General features: G+C 37.6%; 2 protein-coding genes across 10 annotated transcripts in view; both read left to right on the forward strand.

Annotated features, from left to right (window-relative positions):
- Positions 1 to 16454, forward strand: part of LOC120955849 (uncharacterized) — a 271175-nt gene that overhangs the window by 183412 nt on the left and 71309 nt on the right. The window lies entirely within an intron of this gene.
- LOC120958823 (armadillo segment polarity protein) overlaps positions 1 to 16454 on the forward strand; it is a 58574-nt gene that overhangs the window by 13916 nt on the left and 28204 nt on the right. The window contains exon 1 of one of the 9 annotated variants that reach the window (XM_040381875.2): positions 10693 to 10816. The exons of 7 other annotated variants lie outside the window; for them this stretch is intronic. The gene's annotated coding sequence lies outside the window, so the exon portion shown is untranslated. Of the gene's footprint in view, positions 1 to 10692; positions 10817 to 10864; positions 11013 to 16454 lie in introns of those variants that run through there. One more of the 9 variants, XM_040381885.2, reaches the window with a different exon arrangement.

Genomic DNA, 16454 nt, shown 5'->3' on the forward strand with positions numbered 1-16454 from the left:
TGATTTTGTTGGTCGCTTTGGGCACCCCCAAAAGTTGGCTGGATGATTGCCTTCACAGTTAGGGGAACTGGGGGTAGTTTCGACACCTTAAGGTTTTCCTCTGATTGCAATACTTTTGCCATTGTAAACTTACTAGTAGACATCGAAAAAGCTTTTTTGGTGTATTATGTACCATCTTACAAGAAACTACGGTTCTTGGATTGATTTTGATAACATTTTGGTAAAAATAAAAAAGTGTGTTTTTTGTTGCGTCACGACTGCAGTGCGGGTAAGTTCGACACTATGATGGGGTAAAATCGACACCTTGGGGGTGATTTCGACACATTGGTTTTAGCTTTTAAAATAACAAATACTGATGGCCTGTAGTTTTCATTGAAGTTCAACAAAGTATTTCGTACCAATTTTATGAAAAATTAACACAAAACATTATTGAAATATACGAAAAAAATGAAGTTACAAGGAAGAACAAAAATTTCATAACAAATAGCATCGGACCAGACTCCATATAGTAGAAGCTGCGGCGATAGCATTTGGTTTACGGAATAATTGGTTAAGATTCCTTTAAAAAAATAACCTGGCCATCTTCCAGTAATCTTTTTCTTTTTTTTTATAAAATCGAAGGGTGTTCAATTTTATTTTTCTCTGCCAACTCGAAAGCCAAAAGGCGAACATCGGTCAATGTGATTCCAAACCAGAGACTATTTTTTTTCTTCAGTTAAGCCTACCCGGCCTAAAGTCAGCCTAAAATACGGTCAAAGCCATAACAACATTAATTTTCATAAGTCTAAACCATATACAAAGTACATGTTTTGAGTCCGAGTTTGGCAAACGTTCTGTGAGAGAATAATAGCTAAATTCCATAATTATAACTTCCTAGGTTTGTTGACATCTTAAATTTTAAAGCTTCACGGTATTTTTAATTGCGTGTTTGTTCAGCTTGATTATTACGTTTGTCGTACATCGTTAAGGGGCATCTTTATTAAATACAGGCACTTTCAAATTACGATATAAAAAAAGTTAACATGCTACAAATAAGCATTACACTACTACCAAGTGGGGTGTCGAATTTACCCCCATTGGCCGCACAAGTTTTAGTGACATTTTATATTATATAGTTCAATATAAAAATTACGCCCTGTGATACAGGACTAATCAATAGTATTTATAAAATAATACTATTAACACGGAAACTATAATTTTGTTGAAATAACGCCACAATTCCTTAAGTCCCAGAAGTAAAAACTTACATCGGCTGTCAATCAGAACCGCCATGTGTTTATTTTGTTGTTTTTTGACAATTGACAGGTTTCTGATCAGTGAAATGTGACTGAAATATTCGAAACGCAACATATTTTAAAAGGATGAGATTTAACAATCAGAAGTAGCCAGCATAATGCGGCACAAATGTTTTTAAATTTAGTTTCATTACGTAAGTTTCATTACGTTTTGACCATTTTAAAGCCTATTGAGACTACAGTCATTATCCGATATACGCTATCGTACGGGACCGAGCGCAATAGCGTATCTCGAGTTTTCGCGTATAGCGGATTCCTTTGGAAAAATAGTTTATACTACCGGTTCGAGGGTTGAAATATATCGCCACAGAGTTTTGCATTAAAGTTTTTTGTTATAAAACAGGTATCTTATGTACAAATTTTATTCAAAATGCATTAAGAACATTAAGAAAATTCAAAAAGAGCATAAAACATTTATAAGAATTAAAATATTTACAAAAAACACATGAAGCTGTCAAATTTAGAGGAATCGCGTACTGCGAATTCGCGTATATCGAGTATCGCGTACTGCGGATAATTGCTGTATTATGTATTCGTTATAGTAATGTAAGATTATATCCGGATTCGTTCAAATGATCCGGATCAGTAAATTGAGCGAGCGAAACATGCAGGGCTGAGAGAAATAAAGCGGCTCGAATGTGCCAAATGAGCAAGTTACCAGGTATCATTTTCGGATCACCATTCTTATCTCTTCAGATAGCAGATCAGACATATCTTACACGTATGTGATTCTTTATACCAAAACGAGAACCAGGTCACACTGCTCCGGGCTGACTCATGCTTTGAATTCGACCACCCATGTCTTTTAACCTTTAAGTTGGCAACCGGATACCCGGGTATTTTTTTTAACTTTAAACTGAAATAACTTTTGATTCATTGCTTTTATTGACCTGAAATTTTCCGTAGCCTCCCAACTTTTAATTTCTGATTTTTTGGTGCATACATTGTAATTTTAAACAGTCTGTAAGTATTTTATTTTGGATTTTTTTTTAACTTTACCACGTAACCCGGCGCTCTAGCAGCAATCGAACACGACATCGAACATGAAAAATGTATGGGATTTGACATGTTCGATTTGTTGGTTATCAAATCGAACATGTCAAATCGCATATATTTTTCATGTTCGATGTCGTGTTCGATTGCTGCTAGAGCGCTGCCTAAGTTGGCAACCAGCATACCCGGGTATTCCATACATTTTGTATGGAGAATGATGTTTCTCTTCTTCCTCTTTTCGTATTGTGCTTATTTCCGAGTCAAATTCAAGCGATTCCAAATTTCAATTTGACCGTTATTTTTACAATAAAATGAAAAAAACTTAATGAATAAATGAAATAGAAGAGAATATATGGTCGGCATTACTTGCTTACAGCATTGAAATATAGAAAGCATTGTTTACCTATGAAAATCGTTAATTTTTTGCATCAAAACGTGTGGAATACCCGGGTATGCCGGTTGCCAACTTACGTGTGTAAATCTGGTTGCCAACTCTACGGTTAAGGCGTTTATGCACGGGTAGCATATTTGTTCACAATGTGCTATTGTATGGAAGAATCTGCTCGCGAGGTGTCAATGCCATATAAAATTTGACACCTTCACTCTTTTGTGCTAATCGTGTAGATGCAGCTTTAGCGATATGTTTAGCGTATTTTCTACTCGACTATGACGATGAAAATATAACTGACTATCTCGTTCCCTCGTTAACACGTACTGCATCTCTTCGCTTCGTGATTCCTGTAATGTTTTGGGTCCCTCTCACGATTTTATTCACCGTTTCTCATATATTTTTGTATATTTTTCTCATAATTTTGGTATCGTCCTATTGAACATCTATACAATCCAATTTAAAAAAATGGGTAGCGCTCAATAAATCGTGGCAACGAGCTAAAAAACTATGGGAATTTGTATTTGTTACAGGATACGGAAAGGCGTTTCTTCAATCTGAAATCATATTTGACACCAAATCTAGATGGGTTCAACCTATGTCCAGTAAGCTGTACCAGCTGTGCTAATATAAAGCATGCATTTATTATCTAGCATTTTTTAAACTTTTTAGATGCAACGACCATTTTCGGTCAAAGCCTTCCTGTACCACTAATAGGCTTGGCTATCAGTAACTTAAATGCCCATAGCAGGATAATCATCCCAGCGTATGGGGGCACGATCCATTCGCGGCTTTTACCTATGCCGATGTTATTGAGTGGTACGTGTTGACGATTGTATCACGAGATTGACTTATTATTTGAATTTCACTTACTGTTTAAAACAAATAGTTTTTTTTACATAAACCGTTTACAACATCACGGCACTCAAACGGTTGTCGAATGGAACAGAATGCTTCGAATCGAATGGCTAAATATTGGAATCATGCCGAGTGCCAAGATCAAGTGGATATCGTGGCATAAAAAATAAATACATTTTATTTTTCGTTGTTCATACTCGCATATTATAATACATCTTTTCCAACCCGTTCTGTCATATGAGTACAGATTTAAATTTTATAATAGTTATTTGTCTAGTTAAGACAAGCTAAATTATAACAAAAAGTATAATAGATGTTACAAATTGCACCATAATACCAAATGCAACACCATTTTTGGCTTCGCTTATCACGATTTTTATAAACGATACGCGACGAAGTGCGACGAATATTCCTGTGAGCATGGGAGAGTGCACAGGCAACACATACTGTGTGCGAGAAAGAGTGAACAGAGTGACAAAGCCGGTTTTTTCAAAGAACGGAACGCACGAACGACAGCACCTTGCTAACAATAGCTGGCATCGCGAAAGAATTGGTTTAAAATTAACAGTCGTTAAAAATTAACCAGAGTCGTTAAAAATTGCTAGAATTTGGCATCGCGAACGCATTGAGTTCATTTGTTAATTTTAACGACTGGTCCTATGCCGTCGTTAAACAAACGACTGTCAAGAGCGTATGCGATACAAATTAACAGTCGTTTAATTATACTGCTCGATTTTTTTACCCGTGTTTACCTATATCCCAAGTGACATTTGCTCGAAATTGTTTTTCCATATCTGCTCGATTAGTACTCGATACGCCTGAAATTGTGGAATTGTGTGTGATCAATTGTGTTGGAAGCGCTAAGATTTGGTGTGTTCGTAAATTAAGCTTTCTTCTATCGATGGATGATGCCGTCGAGCTCATTTTACATTCATAGCTTTGGTATTTGTTAAAAAACAAAAGCGAATTTTGTGTGACATTATTTTATAAAAAATCGATATTATTTAAGTATAAAATGGCTACATGACCAACTATAACGATAGGAAACATCATTTCCGATCGAATCTAGAAAAAAGCAACGAAAAAACCGCATCACAGTTGATTTTACCGGACTTTTTCTAAATTCCCTTAAACTGGTGCAGTTTAAGGGAAGTTAAAGGCTCCAGTTTAAGGGAATTTGCTCGAATTCCCGGTTATTCGTGCTAATAATATTAGCCGGCATCGCGAATAAATGAACACATTTTAACAGTCGTTTAAAGTTCATTTTGGTTTAACCGAGTTCATTTGTTGTTCATTCCTGTTAAAATAAACGACCGTCAAAACAGTTAACGACTGCTCGATATCGCATATAGGCAAACACGGGTAAAAAAATCGAGCAGTATAATTAAACGACTGTTAATTTGTATCGCATACGCTCTTGACAGTCGTTTGTTTAACGACGGCATAGGACCAGTCGTTAAAATTAACAAATGAACTCAATGCGTTCGCGATGCCAAATTCTAGCAATTTTTAACGACTCTGGTTAATTTTTAACGACTGTTAATTTTAAACCAATTCTTTCGCGATACCAGCTATTATTTGCAAATAAATTTACGAATAATTTGTAAGACTTATCCCATAATAATAAGTGAACTAAACACATAAAAAGTATAGAAGAATTGATAAAAATACGTTGCATACATAATAACTAAATAACAAATAAAACATGTCTTGCCATACAACTCCGCAGATCCCGGTATCGTCAATGTGTTCACGTATTGTTCCGCAGACTTGCGATTGACTCAGGATCGTTCTTCGTCGTTCGGTGGTTTTGAGTACTTTTTGCAACCTCCTGTATTATATTAGGGGAAAGCAGAGCAAAATGGACATGGGAGGCAAAATGGGCATCATCTAGTAGTAGTAAGATTTGTTTATAGAGATTTTGAGTCTTGCGACTACATTCATCTCTTTGCAGGTAGATTATTGCTGTGGAGTTGGGTTGATTAGATTATATTTTGTTGTATAGGTCTGTGTCTTTCAGAAATTTGAGGAGGTTCTTTTGATGGAGTTTGTTATAAGATAGAGCATCATCAATGTTGTTTGAGATGTTGTATTCTATGCGTTTATGTTCGTAACCACGGCATTCAACCAAAAGGTGTTTGACGGTAATGAAGACACCGCAATAGCTGCATAGTGGGGGACTGCTCTTTTCCATTAGATAGCTGTGGGTGAGGAGTGTGTGACCTATCCGTAGTCTAGACAAAACTTTTTGGTCTTTTCTAGAGTCTGTATCTGGCCAACCGTTTGTGGATGTTTTGATTTGGCGTAGAGTCCGACTTGATGTGGTGTGCCATATTCTTTGCCATGACGAAGGAACGATGTTTTTGCTGAGTCTGATTAGGTCTTTTTTAGATAATTCATCATCTTGATTAGTCGATTCGACTCTTCCCTTGTAAGATAGGCATCATCTATTTAAGCATTATTTCACTACAAATATACTTTCCAAAGCTCAAAATGTATTCATTAGAGTGTTCTATGAACACCATGTATGTTTCTTAACCCTTACATAACAAATAATCAAGAAAAATGCAAATTAAGATTGAGTAGTGTATTGATGTAGTTTTTTTTCGAAAATAAGCTTAACACTAGAACCGCCGATGGGACTTTTTTGTCCCATCGCACTCGGAAAAGGTGTGTTATTCCGCTTGCCGTCGTGACAAACCATTGAAATTTTCTGACTTTTATTTATTTTGAACGATCTTTCGAATGTGCTAATAAAAATAATTGTATTCCATATGGTTCTTTAAAAAAATCATTTTTATCCTAGAACCGCCATATGGGACATTTTTGTCCCATAAGCAAATTTAATTGTGATGGTTGGCATCCCTGCTGTCAACGAGTGAGGGGTGTGCTTCTGCAAGTCTGGCAGCACTGGCGTGTACGCATTTTGTGACAAGGCATGTCAATACGAATAGAACAATAAAAGTGCGCGAAAGTATTTAACTACATACGTGCTTTTACTTTTGCTTACTACGTGCTTATGTTTTCGCTATATACAATCGGCTAGTCCATAAAAGCATTCTACCGTACACTCTAGCACAATTTTATTAGTAGCACTGGTTCGTCGTCTTATAAAGATTTATTATACCTAATTATGGAGTTTATTAATTATTTTACCACATGAAACCCTTAGGAAATAATAAACATGTCTAAATATGTACACATAACGAATGGGACAAAATTGTCCCATATGGCGGTTTTAGTAAGGTTGAAAAGTCCGGCGGTTCTAGTGTTAAATCAATGTCACAGGGATGCGTGGCAGTTTTACATGATATACTTTTAAATATATGATATTTCTGTACAATTCGTGCCCCGCGTGACAAAATAGTTCCTCGTAAAACATCAACATTTATTTAACAGTTTTTCATGTTTTAAAGTTAATTTCATTTTAGGTGGCAATTTTAATCCATAGATAAATGGTGCAGGCATACAATAATGTAAGAATAATTGTGTTTTGTGGCATATTTAAAGGAGTATTCAGTAAACTGCTTAACATGCCCATTTTGCCCCGTTTTCCCCTACATAATCGCGCTTGAGATATCAAGTGCGAATGCTACCTTACAGGGTTTCACACTTTATCTCAAGACCGCGGGACCCCTTCCCGAATATGTCTTAGCCAAAGCCAAGATTGCGGTATGATGCTTGAAATCGTTGATGATACCTGAAAACGTTGATGATACCTGAATTCATCGGATGCAATGCTGAATCTGCGGCACATTTCTCGAAACACACTGGTCCGCGCCGAGGACATGCGGTCGAATATTTGTTTACACGGATAACCTTTAAAAAACGTAAAAAACGAAAGGGATAATTGAGTTTCTAATAGACTGATGTACACAAAGGTTATCCGTGTAAACAAATATTCGACCGCATGTCCTCGGCGCGGACCAGTGTGTTTCGAGAAATGTGCCGCAGATTCAGCATTGCATCCGATGAATTCAGGTATCATCAACGTTTTCAGGTATCATCAACGATTTCAAGCATCATACCGCAATCTTGGCTTTGGCTAAGACAGATTCGGGAAGGGGTCCCGCGGTCTTGAGATAAAGTGTGAAACCCTGTAAGCGTTATGACGTTCCAAAAACAATTGATGCGCTTGTCCTGTAAAATGCTGCAGTTGCGTTAAACGTTGTTACGATTGTGACATCAAGTAAAAAATCCTGTAAATATCATATGCGGGTTCATAAAAAGCAGTATTCAGTAACAGCAGTATTAAAAGCTCAATTTTAACACGAATTTCAAAACATGAATTAAATTATAAAAAACTAACACATGGAAACGTTTTATGCAATAATCATTTGAGTATCGTGCAAGTTTATCGACGACCAGCATACAAATTGTAGAGAACCTGGTAAACTTCCAAAAAATCCGGAATGAACTGGGAATATAAATCCCTGGTTTGGGTGGCCCTATTAATAGTATATAAACTTTTACAAGTAATAAAAACAACGTTAAGAATAAAAATACTTTGAGAGGTATAATTATTTTGCACACATTCATCAAAATGGTATCGGCTTTTTGATATGGTGGTTCGTAACTGTCGATAGGATATGGATGATGCAACCCAGTTGAAGAATATTTCTTCTGACCCAGGCTGAATATTTAGCTTTCTCTAGCTAAACCCATGAAATCGGCCAGTATAGGATTGGGTGGTTGCATTTTGAACCAAACCTTAAACGTATGGTAAAATTATTATAATTTTGTTTTGTAGTTTCTACAAAAAATGAAATCACGATAAATGCATACTACGAGTCTCACGTTACACGAGTGCTTCGGATCTTTTATTTGCAAAGGTGGAGATACTTTTGGGAGGTGTTTTCATTGAACACACTAAATCATAATAATGTGTGCCGCTGTCTCTCATAACACGCTGTCTCTATTTGCCATGCATTAATGTTCTCTGCGTTCTGTTTTGGAATCCTGCGCTTCTGTTTACAATAAAAGATTCGAATTATATCCGATGTTTTGAAAGTTTTTAGAGCAAAAAAACATTTTTATCCGGACCAACGAAGAAAATAAATGTTTTAAGAAAGCAACACTAATTAATTCGGTTATAAACGTTCTTAAATTCTTAAATGTGTCAAATTGGGCATAGCCGACATGCACAGAATATGATTACGGATCTCCGAAATGGAGATCGTGGTCGTAGTTCTTTTATGAGTTTGGTTTATAAGTGTGGACATCTGTTAACAATAGCTGCGTCAATAGATCATACCAGATCTGATTTCTCCCAGGGCTGTTACAGTTGTAGCCCCTAAAATTTGATTCTAACACACCCCTTTTTCTCTCAAAGGCACCAATTTTTGACAACGTGTCACAATTTTTGTCTCGAAGGCATCAATTTTTGACAGTGATCATCAAATTTTGCCTCTAAGGCATACATTTTTGACTGTGAGTCAATCGCTTTATTTACAAAAATAAAAGTAATTTCTAAAACTGTGTGTTACGGAATTATTGAAATTAAGTTAAGTAGTCAATAATTTCTTTGTTTTAATTTAAAAAAAACCTATTTTGGAAGCTTTTTTTAGGCCTATTTTGGAAGCTTTAAATGGTTGACAAAAATGTAAATTTCAAGTCTAAACAATGGCTTTAGGATTTATAAAATTTAACTACTTTTTTTCTCAAAAACTAATCAAACTACACGGTTTTTGTATTTTTTATGTGATCTAAAACTACAATTGTCAAATATCTGCTCATTTGCCTTGTAAAATTATAATGATTCTTACAAGAGTAAAAAAAGATAACTTACAGGAAAACAAACTTTTCAGTAAAATAGTGTTTACAGAACCATTAAGAATAGTTTACTACAGTTTCATGGAATTAATCATTGTTGAGTAATTGGAAACGCTTGTTGTTTGTTGCTTGTTCGAAAAAGTTACGAAATTTTCCTTTTGTAAGACATTATATTTTATTTTCTGCACAAAGCTACAGCATACCGCACAAGTCCTATCTTGCCGACTTCTAAACAACGTATATCTGCCCGTCTGACGTTTTCACCAGTGTCAAAAGTGACACACAAACTAAGGTTATTTAAGTGTGACGTGTGTAGCGAGGTTTATATAACTAGCGAGCTAAATTCAATGTTTACACTTTCAAAATAATACTTTATTGATGCGTTGATATTCGTAGTGCGCCTGTAAGTGCCTACCAAATCAACTATTTGCACAACACGAACAAGCGAAGATCGTGTTTGTTTTGTTTTGATGTTCGTACCATCTTGACAGGTCGATATGACCGAATGGAATGAAACTTTGTACTGATTTTGCTGATCGAATGGTATTCAGCTAATTTCTTTGCTGAAAATCTTTATAATAGTGACAACGAGAAAACGAGCATTTAATAAAGTGTAGAAAGCTCTAATGAAGGAACATATGGAAATTAAGTGTGAATAAAAATGTCGTAAAATGCAGTTTTCTCTTCTTTTTTGTTGGGTTGGGTGCTATTTGCACGCCCTTGCATGGTCGAGAAGGGCAAAATGTGTGCGCACGCATCGGCCACAGTTGTGTGCATCGTGTTATCCTTATTTCGCCGCCCTTTAAGTAAGAGTGCCTCGGCAAAGGAAGCAGGAAAATACGTAGTAGTCCCACAGGACATCCATCATTTTCCACCTTGTTTTTTCTTTCATTTTTGCTGGGCGAAAGTTGGGGAAAAGTTCCCCTCTCATTGCGCAATAAGGATACCTAATCCACATCTCGCAGTGGGTCCTAATAGCAAGGATGAAGGTGGAGCCAAACAGGCTACTAATCACGCTGCAAAATGGTTGCCGGTTTTCTCGTTCGTTCTCGTTTACTTTGGTAGTTCGACAGCCACAAACGAAATGATAGTTGGGAAAGGGGAGAAAGAGAGAGAGTGAGCACGCGCGCGCGCGAGCGCGAGAGAGAGAGAGAGAGAGAGAGAGAGAGAGAGAGAGAGAGAGAGAGAGAGAGAGAGAGAGAGAGAGAGAGAGAGAGAGAGAGAGAGAGAGAGAGAGAGAGAGAGAGAGAGAGAGAGAGAGAGAGAGAGAGAGAGAGAGAGAAGTTAGTGCAAGACGGAGAAAGTATTGTTGATAAAAGCATGCATATGTACGTTATTTGCCCATACTCTTCCACGGTGAAATGGGACCGGTAACCGCCCCGATCTGCCGGTGTATGTCTCTTTTGGATTTTGCTGCTGCTAGGTTGTCTACTTAGGCATTATTGCATCAACGACGGTCAACGTTAGTCGCGCGCGCGCATCTCTGCCATCTGTGTGTAGCTCTAAGCTCGTGAGTTATTCTATTTGTTTGTTGCTGCATTTGTTGTTAGCATTTATTTGATGTTGTTGATGTGGTTCTAATTTTTAAACACACAAAAATCGAAGAAAATAGCATGGCTATTTGTATTTGATTTGCCTTAAAGTCCATTGGATTTGTCGTTTCGCAGAGCTTAGTGATAGTTGTTGAAAGTGGGTGAAACCGTACGGTACGTTAAATTCCGCGTATAGTGTGTGCGTATGCTGTGTCTAGTATTCAAGGTTTTATCAGTTGTCTTTCATTTCTCACAGAATTCTCTCGAATAGTTTTCTAAAGAAATAACTTTCCTTTTTGTCAATATTTTTACATAACATGCATGTATTTTTGTGTACAATCTCTATCAGTTGGGTGAAATAAAAAAAAAAACAAAAATTTACGTCTCAATAAATTCAACGTCAAGCTACATATCAAACCTTCAGCGGCACAACAACCGTATTGCCATCATCAACAGGATAAGTGGAATAGTAACACAAAAAAAACATGCACACACAGATGCATAACTAAAAGCATTCTAAAGCTTTTAGAACAAACGTGAACGCACCTTTAGGTATGCATTACGAAGAGAAAGAGCAATTCGTTGTGCGTAGTGTTCATCTTAGTGCAATCTTAATTATAGGATTTGCCGCTCTTTTCGAAACGCTTGTCATACTTTGCCATTGAGGCACACACACATCGTAAATTTGGTCTTTCAGTGCTAAAAACGCTACTTATTAGCTCTACAATCCTTAATATAATTTAAGCGAAAGGTATTTGAATACGTTATTTTTAACATTAAGAATATAGAAACATTATACATTTAACAATCATATTCACATCATGTATGGTATAGCGCATTGAATTTCAGCGTTTCTTACAATCACAATCTTGTGTCCTATCCGAGCTTGCAAAGTAATGTGTTTGTATTTGGGTACTTGGGTAGGAATTCTAACCAACGTTTCCGATTATTTGATTGGTGGAATCCTTGGAAGCTTTTCGAGTAAATAGTATGCGCCAAAATTTGCTAGTGGGATAATGCGCAGCACCACAACCTACACTCTTAAAAAATTTTGCCGAATCTCGGTTAATTTTTGCCGAGATCTGTACAACTGAGATCTCGGCAAAGATCTCGGTTAAATTTCTGTTGCCGACATCTCGGTTAATGTCATTTTGTTTTGACGTTTAAGTTTAACCGAGATTTTCGGTTAGAGCAAATCGTGATTTCGGCTAAATATAAAAACATTTTATTTTTATTTTAGTGATTTTATTTGCGTATGGGGGTTTTTTTGTAAATGGGTTTTTTTGATGTGATGGAAAGCGTTGGGACAGGCGCCGCTGGTACAGGCACGGTTCTGTAAAGCGGGCAGAGTGAAACAAGTCTGAGTGAACCCTTTTTAGATTTCATGTGATCGAGTGTTGATACTTACCTCGTGTAGGTGACCGGAAATGAATCCTGGAAGTCTGAACGGTCTGGCAAAGGTTGAACCAACCGGATTAGCTTCCATATCTGATCCTTGAATAGGGACTGCTCCGAGCGACGCTCTGAAGAGCACCGGTTGCGTGCGCTGATGGAGTTTCCTAGCCCCAACCCCGTTCCATACCCGTGCTAGATCGCACGCTACTGATACTCAGTTTTTTCACGCTGAGAGACTCATTTTCACTTATATTTTTACACTTTTAATTTTACATCACAACACCACTCCGAAAGGTTTTCGTTTCATTAGCACGAGATTAACAGAATGGCGAATGACAGATAAAATACCGAGCATCGGCTAATCCAAACAGTAAAGCTGAAATCTCGGTTATTTTGACGGATTATCTCGGTGACAGCAGTGTTAACGTATGTGCTCGGCATGTTGTGTTGCCGAGTTTCGGTTCAAATATTTATTTAACTGATATTTCAGTTTTAAATGGTACTGATTTTCGGCTACTGGGTTTTTTCAACTGACATATCAGCAAGAATCGAAAGAGCCGACGGATTTCGGCAGTTTTTTTAACCCAGGTCGTGAAATATTTTTAAGTGTGTAGCTAAAGTTATTTTACCCTACGCTTTGCTTGCTACTCCGGTTGCCTCCCTTTCTCTCCGGTCAGTCTATCGTTGTTTTCCATGGGGGAACCGCGGAAAGAAGGAACATGGCGCATGCATATTTGTCGTAACAAGTGTGAATTCAAGTAGCAGGCGCAGGGACTTTACTGGTTCTTTCCGTTTCATTACATATTCTTTTAAATGAAAATGACACTTTTTATTATAAGGTTGATACAAAAAAATCCAATGTATATATCCTGCAGCAAGCAGTACAAATGACAGCCACAAGCGTCTTGTCTGTTGGCCCAAGGAGGGGGTTTACTGGGTAAGAATCCCATGTCCCGTCAACACGGGACAACGGGAGGCTTTCGAAGATTCCCCCTCCTTGTAAAACAAAAGACATAGAACGGCGATCTATGACGGCGATCAAAAGACGGACATAGAACGGGCGATCGCTGGATGAGAATTGCCAATAACGATACCATCACATATGGTCAAACGGCCATCATTTGTCTGGAGAATATCGGTAACGGAAAGCCGGAAAGAGAACGAAGACAGGCTATACGAAAGAAGGATCTTCGCATCTCAAAGCGCGGCTATAAATACAAACACGTTGCAGCGACAGTCGCTTATTGATTGTTCATCGCTTACTGGTCGTGCTTGCGTTGTTTCGGATTGTGTGGTGTTCGCCAGCCAGGATACAAAGGGAGAAAAACTTTGCGCCACGTGTCAGAACTTTTGCAATGGGTTGCGATCCTTTGAGACGGATATCAAATTAGTGACAATTTAGTACGCTAAGAGCTTCTATAAGCTTCTATAACGATACGTTTTTACGATCTGCGTGTGCGTTTAATTATGTAGTGGTAAATTTGTTTGGACCTTGGTGTGTATTTCAGGGAAAGTCATTTTTGTGCTCTCGTTCTGATAGTGTACTCTGACGTGTGAATTTAGGCATAAAAAAGTGGAATTTAAAATATGCAGGTATAATTCAGCGAGTGTCATCTCAACAAGTCAGCGCATGCAGCAGCATCTATCAAAATCGACTTCCATCCACCAATGCTAGCAACCTTTAACCAGCGCAAACCAACTGCCAACTGTCAATCATTCACTAATAAGTTCACCCTCACCACTCACTCAATAGTAGTGCAAGAAGAGTCGCCTAGTGGTGCAGGAGTCAGCTAGTTCACCATTGTTTGGATTAAAAAAAAAACTGTCAGTTAGATTTGCATCTGATTTTTCAAGTGGAGATGAATACTCAACCAGGGCGGTTTTCAGAACGCAAAAATCGTATCATATGCTCAAGGCATTTCTTGCGCGCAAATGTTGATTTGCTGACAATACTCATATGAACGGAACGATGGAGTATCTACAGTTCCTGGGTGAATGTAAGCGCGGATAAATACATCTTCTTCCAACCAATTTTTGTTTACTGTGTGGTCTGCTTTAGCAATAATGTTATAATTAGTGCATTCAGGTTTGCTGTGATCGTGCTATTTCTTGATAGTAATCCTCTTCACTCCTCCGGAACTAACAAGTAGCGCATCTAGCTGTTATGTCATCTGATTTGCTAATCCTTCTTCACATCAACTGCGTTGCTGGAAATATATATAATTGTAACACTGATTGGTTACAGAAGTTTACGGTCCAAATGGTTCCAAAAGTTCGGACGAATGGAATGTAATGTACTAAGCTGTAGTTTTCTATCTATAATTTTTGTTTAATTTGTTTGCGAGCTTCCCCTGCCGTTCGACAAAGCAAAGCGGTATTTGTTTGCAAAACGCCAAACAAATAAAAACAAGCGGCGATCGTTGTGATATCGAACAAAAGGACAACTAAGGTGAAGGAGGGAGGGGATTGTTCCTTGAGCATTGAAAGTGATTTCACAGGCAAACATAAACAAAAGCCATAAAACAAAAGTCTTCTGTTGCACGCGTCATAAAAATCGATTCATTCGCTTCAATGCAACCGTCGCATGTTTGTAAGCAAATTTGTACAATGACAAAAAGAAGCTAGCTGATGCAAGCGTCGTGGTTGGCAGTAAAAATGAATGAAGCTATTGCCGTCCTTTTTTCCTGATCCGTGCTTATAATTCCGCTGCGCGTGCTAGCAACGATTTTGCTGTAGGTTTTACGCGTTTACTTGTTGATTGTGCACTTTAATGAAAGCAAAATTGATCATGATGTGAAGCAACTTAATTGTTGCTTGTGTAAAACGATCTTCCTGCACGGAACGTCGTCGTTCAATGTCCAATTTTTTTTTTTTGCAAAACATAACATACACGTTGCTAGTTACTTAGAAGTAATATTTTATGTTTTGAAAATTCGTTAACTGATTAATACACCATTCTTCTAATTGGTAGGTCTATAAAGACCTATACAAGCTTTCGATACTTAATGAGAACCACGCTAGATAGTCAGTCAAAGATTTCTATGGAGAGCGGTTCATTCTAGACTTAAACCCAAGACGGGCTATCTATAAAATCGTGCGAGTTGACGACTTTATCACGGAACCGCCCTTACATAAATTTTCTGGGTTTCAGATTGATCTCATATTGATGTTTATTGTTGAATAGTTTATATTGTTAACATTAAATACTAAAAGGTCATCTAATGTAAGTAGGAATATAAAACTAAGGTGAATATCAAATATAAAATATAAATATAATAATAATATTAAAATCTTCACTAGTAACACCATCTCGCTAAATTTTTTACCAGCAAAAGTCGTAAGCCGGGTCGAGAATCACAATTATTGAAAAACGTTGAAAACCATGAGAATAATGTTCATAGTGAGAAAACCGATAGTGGTGTGCACAAGGTCGACAACCTACTTACGTGCCACTAGCGTATATATACAGGGTTTACTCAACACTGTGATCTTCATTTCTAATCCATAAAGTCCCAATTCCACATTGTTATATGTATGCCAAATGTACACAAAGTTACCAACGACAGATCATTCTAGTTTCAATTCACCAGTAGCACATTCACCAGTTTCAGCGTGAATCGCAGACCGGGTTGATAGTCAGTTCATTTTTAGCGTTTTCTTTACTACCGAAACGACATCTTCACTACCGAAATGTAAGAAAAATGTAGGAGGCACCGCTATGTAGTTTTGTAGCAGGTTTTGCTGAATTGTTTGCCCCTCGAATTTCTTTCAGTGGCATATTTTTCTTCCAACTTTTCAGAGCATATTTGATCGCAATCTTGAAGCTGTAAGACAAAAAGCCGTCGAACTTTCACATTGAACCATCGAACCAGACCTTAGATCATGTGATGTGCACTTTTGGGAAGCCCAGCGGAAAGGATAAAAATAGAATGTGGGACGACTAGATGATCGAAAAACGCTGGAAACCATCTGTAATCTTTAATAAATGAGTAATGAAAAAACTGTTCATTGCTTATGGTGTTGAGCTGTCTAGAAAAAAACCTGTAATATAATAGCTGGAACAATTACTTACTTACTTATCCGGCGCTACAACCGCTTTGCGGTCTTGGCCTGCCTCAGGAGTGTCCGAAACCGCTCACGGTCTCGCGCCTTCGTCTGCCAGTCCGTTATCCCGGCCTTAATGGCGGACGCCTCCACGCCATCTTGCCACCTCAATTTGGG

This window comes from Anopheles coluzzii, chromosome X (genome assembly GCF_943734685.1).
Source record: "Anopheles coluzzii chromosome X, AcolN3, whole genome shotgun sequence".
NCBI classification, from domain to species: domain Eukaryota; kingdom Metazoa; phylum Arthropoda; class Insecta; order Diptera; family Culicidae; genus Anopheles; species Anopheles coluzzii.